At 39.8% G+C, this 5,334-nt stretch overlaps 2 protein-coding genes across 3 annotated transcripts in view; both read right to left on the bottom strand.

Moving 5' to 3' along the window:
• The window catches only part of LOC126948846 (cuticle collagen 2-like), a 940,772-nt gene that overhangs the window by 671,455 nt on the left and 263,983 nt on the right, over nt 1-5,334 (bottom strand). The window lies entirely within an intron of this gene.
• KCNH1 (potassium voltage-gated channel subfamily H member 1) overlaps nt 1-5,334 on the bottom strand; it is a 452,445-nt gene that overhangs the window by 222,539 nt on the left and 224,572 nt on the right. The window lies entirely within an intron of this gene.

Genomic DNA, 5,334 nt, shown 5'->3' with positions numbered 1-5,334 from the left:
AGAAGAAAGAAGAAGAAAGAAGAAAGAAGAAAGAAGAAAGAAGAAAGAAGAAAGAAGAAAGAAGAAAGAAAGAAGAAAAAGAAGAAAGAAGAAAGAAGAAAGAAGAAAGAAGAAAGAAGAAAGAAGAAGAAGAAGTAGTAGAAGAAGAAGAAGAAGTAGTAGTAGTAGTAGTAGTAGTCGTCAGGACACAACAGATGCTGGAGAGGATGTGGAGAATAGGATTATATACTGTTGGTGGGAGTGTAAATTAGTTCAACTATTGTGGAAGACAGTGTGGCGATTCTTCAAGGATCCAGAACCAAAAATACCATTTGACCCAGCAATCCCATTACTGGGTATATACCCAAAGGATTCTAAATCATTCTACTATAAAGACTCATGCACACGTATGTTTATTGCAGCACTATCCACAATAGCAAAGAGTTGGAACCAACCCAAATGCTTATCAGTGACAGATTGGATAAAGAAAATGTGGCACATATTCACCGTGGATACTATGCAGCCATAAAAAAGGATCAGTTAATGTCCTTTGCAGGGACATGGATGAAGCTAGAAACCATCATTCTCAGCAAACTAACACAGGCACAGAAAACCAAACACCACATGTTCTCACTCATAAGTGGGAGTTGAACAATGAGAACACATGGACACAGGGAGATGAACATCACACACCGGGGCCTATCAGGGGGTCGGGGGGCTAAGGGAGGGATAGCATTAGAAGAAATACCTAATGTAGATCACGGGTTGATGGGTGCAGCAAACCACCATGGTGTGTATATACCTATGTAACAAACCTGCACGTTCTGCACCTGTATCCCAGAACTTAAACTGTGTGTGTGTGTGTGTGTATGTATATGTGTATATATATACCCCTTATATCCTGTCCCACAGTTACACCATTCCCTGGAAGCCTGAAACTCATTTCTTTTTTTTTTTTTTTTTTTTTTTTTTTTTGAGACGGAGTCTCACTCTGTCGCCCAGGCTGGAGTGCAGTGGCCGGATCTCAGCTCACTGCAAGCTCCGCCTCCCGGGTTCACGCCATTCTCCTGCCTCAGCCTCCCAAGTAGCTGGGACTACAGGCGCCCGCCACCGCGCCCAGCTAGTTTTTTGTATTTTTTTTTTAGTAGAGACGGGGTTTCACCGTGTTAGCCAGGATGGTCTCGATCTCCTGACCTCATGATCCGCCCGTCTCGGCCTCCCAAAGTGCTGGGATTACAGGCTTGAGCCACCGCGCCCAGCCCTGAAACTCATTTCTAAAACAGCCTCATTGCTTTTGCCTATCAGTACCTTCTTCTAGGTTTAGTCTTTCCCACTTTTCTGCCTGAAGAAATGCCAGTTTCTCCTTTTAGAGCTATTAAAATGGCACCTCATTCCTTCTTTCAATCACTCATTTATGCAAGCAACAGCAAAGCCTTCCTTGTCTCTCAGAGGCAAACAGTCAAACACCCTCACTGACAGCTCCCCCACACATGCCTCCATCCCAGCATGGGTCACACCATATTTTTTTAAAAAAACACATTTATCTATGTAAAAATGTATGAGTTCATTTAAGCAGTAATACTGAGTTAAAAATTAATACAGGTTGAACTTCGGTAAAAATGGACCCAAAAGTATGGACCCAAAAATGGCAAAAATGAACCCCAAAAAACTAAAGTTTGGACAATAATACAGTGGAGTCTACTATCCCCAATCACCTTTGACAAGTCTTAATTGGTCTTGCCTCAAGAAGTGTTCCCAAAGACCTTTCTGTCTTATTGCCACTGCCATGCCTTAATTCAGAACACTGATCCACTCAATAAGCATTTGTTGATCACTGACTATGTACCAGTTATCAGTATATATAGTCCCTGCCCTCAAGCTCATAAATTCCTAGAAGAGTTATACAAGTGGACAATTATATTATCATGATAAACGCAATGTAGGAGATAATCACAGACAGCCTAGGGAAGGATACTGATTCCATTCTAAGGGGTTGGAGGAAAAGTGGTGGTCATGTGAACTGAGTCATTAAGGACTGACAGGAGTTAAAAGAAGAGAAGAAAGTTCAGGCAGAAAGGCTAGTGCTCTTCATCCCTTTATAGAGATTCATATTTTCATTCAGTATCATTTTTGGTTTGTCTGAAAGACATCTGTTTACATTTTTTATAGTGCTGGTGTATTGATAAACTTTTTTCAGATTTTACATGTCTAAAATATCTTCATTTAAATCTTGTTTTGAAAGATATTTTTGCTGGATATAGAATTCTAGGTTGATAGTTTTCTTTCAGTACTTTAAAGATGGTGCTCTATTGTTTTCTACTTGCATTCTTTCTAGCATTCTTTCTAACAAGAAATCTGTCTTTGTTCCTTGTTACGCTGCATATATTTTTCCTATGGTTACCTTTAAGATTTTCTTTTCATCACTGATTTTGAAATTTTTATGATGTACCTTGGCATAGGTTTTTTGTGTGTTTTCATGTTTCTTGTGCTTGGGGTTTTCTGGGTTCTTGGATTTGTGAATTCATGTTTTTCATCAAGTTTGAAGATTTTTCAGCCATTATTTCTTCAAATACTGCTTCCACCCTCTTTCTCTCTCATCCTTTGCTTTTATTTTTATTTTTTAAATTATAAAAGCAGCTTTGCAAGCCAGAGTAGGCTCAGAAAGATTTCCCTCTCTTCTCCTTTGCAGACTCCAATTATATGTATATTTGCCCTGTAAAGTTGTGTCATAGCTCATTGATGCCTCTTTCATTTCTCTTAAATTCTTTTCTCTCTAGGTATTTTATTTGGATAGTACATATTGCTATGTCTTCAAGTTTATTAATCTTCCCTTCTGCAATGTCTAGTGTCAATTCTGCCATTAATCCTACCTAATGCATTTTTTATCTTGGACAATGCTTTTTCATCTCTAGAATCTTGATTTGAACAAAAAATTTACCATGTCTCTACTTAAATACTGTAACATATGGAATATAGTTATAATAACTAATGTCTTTGCCTGCTAATTCTAAAAACCTGTAACAGTTGAGTCAATTTCGGCTGACTGATTTTTCTCCTCATCATGCATTGTATTTTCTTCTTTCTTTGCTTAATAGGTCATTTCTATTGAATGTCAGACATTGTGAATAGGACTTCTGGGTTACTGGGTATTCATATTTTTGAGCTTTATTCTGGAACACAGTTAAATTATTTGGAAACAACTTGATCCTTTGGGTCTTACCTTTAAGATCTGTTAAGTGGACCCAGAGCATTCTTTAGTCAAGAGATAATTATTTCCCACTGCCAAGGAAAGACCCTTCTGACTACTCAATCCAATATCCCGTGAATACAGCTGGCCTGGTGGGAAATGAACTTCTTCCCAACCTTGTGCAAGCACTAGTCACTGTTTGTTGTTGTTGTTGTTGTTTGTTTGTCGAGACGGAGTCTTGCTTAGTTGCCCAGGCTAGAGCGCAGTGGCGAGATCTCGGCTCACTGCAAGCTCCGCCTCCCGGGTTCATGCCATCCTCCTGCCTCAGCCTCCGCAGTAGCTGGGACTACAGGCACCCGCCACCATGCCTGGCTATTTTTAGTAGAGACGGAGTTTCACCATGTTAGCCAGGATGGTCTCGATCTCCTGACCTTGTGATCCACCGCCTCGGCCTCCAAAAGTGCTGGGATTACAGGCGTGAGCCACCGCACCTGGCCAGTCACTGTTTTTTAATAATCCTTTTGAGTCATTCTTCTCCTAGCTTTGGGCAGTTTCTTCATTCACAAGTGTTGATTAGTTATCTATTGAAGGCTTGAGGAAGATTCTCTGCAGTATCTTCCTAGTTTTCTCTTTGTGCAGCCCTCTCCTATTTGATACTTGCTATGGTCTGAATACGTCCCTCAAAAGTGCACGTGTTGAAAACGTAATCCCTCTGCCCTCACAAATGGATTGATGTCAGTATCTTGAAAATGAGTTGGTTATTATTGGAGGAGCTTTATTGTGAAAACGAGCTCTCTCTGGCTCTCTTGCCCACTCACCGTGTAATGCCCTCTGCCATATTATGATGCATCATGAAGGCCCTGACAAGATGCCAGCACCATGCTCTTGGACTTCCCAGCTTTCTGGAGGAATCATGAGCTAAGTAAACTCTTTTCTTTTTAAATTACCCAGTCTGTGTGGTATTCTGTTTTAGTAGCAGAAAACAGACCAAGACAATACTCTCTTCTGTCATATCTAGCTGCCTTGATCAGATCCACACTCTCAGGTCCATCTCCTCAGATTCTGACTGAGTTCCACAACCAGGATGCAGAAATTCTCTCAAGGCAGTAAACTGGGGTAATCATAGGGCTAACTTATTTCCTGCATCTTAGGGATCACTGTCCTTTGTTGCTTGATGTCTAGTATCTTGAAAGTATTGTTTTATATATTTTGTTAAGCTTTCTGTTCACTTTTGTTTCCTTTTTTTTCAGATAAGAGGGTAAATCTGGTCTTCGTTATATAACCTTGGACAAATTAATCACAGTGTATTTTAACACTGGATTTATGCATTTCTCTTTCTACTAGACTCTGAGCTCCTTAACAGTAGGGTCTGTGCTTTATTCATTTTTATATCTTCACACATGCATGGCACACAATGTAGATGGAATAATAATTAACAAAGGTTAATTCTATATCATAGATGTAGGCTACCTTTTTCCATTGCCTCAATTACAATGGGGATGGCAAGAGTGGTCCATTGGATATTTACAGCATCTCAGGATGCTGTAAAGAGAAAGAGACCACATAGGCCCTCTCCTCTGGTTTATCCCTTTATAAAACATGGAATCCTCTAATATATTCCTAACAAAGCAGCAAAAGCTAAAATGGTGTTTAGGTGGAGGAGGGGGAATGAGAGATGAAGTACTATGTCTCCCCTTTGCAATAGAAGGCCTCTCTGACCCATAATTATCTTCCCACACACACCCATTACCAACAGGGGTCTACAGAGACATCAGCAAACATAGCAAAGGGATAAAAGTTGAGAACAGAAGACAGAATATAGTTTCAGAGAAGAGATATTTCTCAAACTAAAAAAAAAAAAAAAATACTCTTGGACATGGCTACCAAAAAGATGGACCTAGATTGGCAGGACTGTCTCTCTGCTTTTGCTTTTCCAACAAAGCCATATCACATGCAGGCACAGGCATTTACATAGACACATCCTAAACCATACTGCAGCTGAGATTAACATAGACAGATCATCAGATAAGCAATCCTACAGTAATACTGCAGACAACCACAAGAGATTCTGAGTAATTTAGGATGTCAACAATTGTTACTGGTATTGCTTATCAGAGTAGGGTATGTGAGAAGAAACTTAATAAGAGTTAAACATGTAGGAGGTTTTA

The sequence above is a fragment of the Macaca thibetana genome, chromosome 1, assembly GCF_024542745.1.
Source record: "Macaca thibetana thibetana isolate TM-01 chromosome 1, ASM2454274v1, whole genome shotgun sequence".
NCBI classification, from domain to species: Eukaryota; Metazoa; Chordata; class Mammalia; order Primates; family Cercopithecidae; genus Macaca; species Macaca thibetana.
Note: the sequence above shows the minus strand (reverse complement) of the source record. Positions and strands in the feature narration are given on the sequence as shown.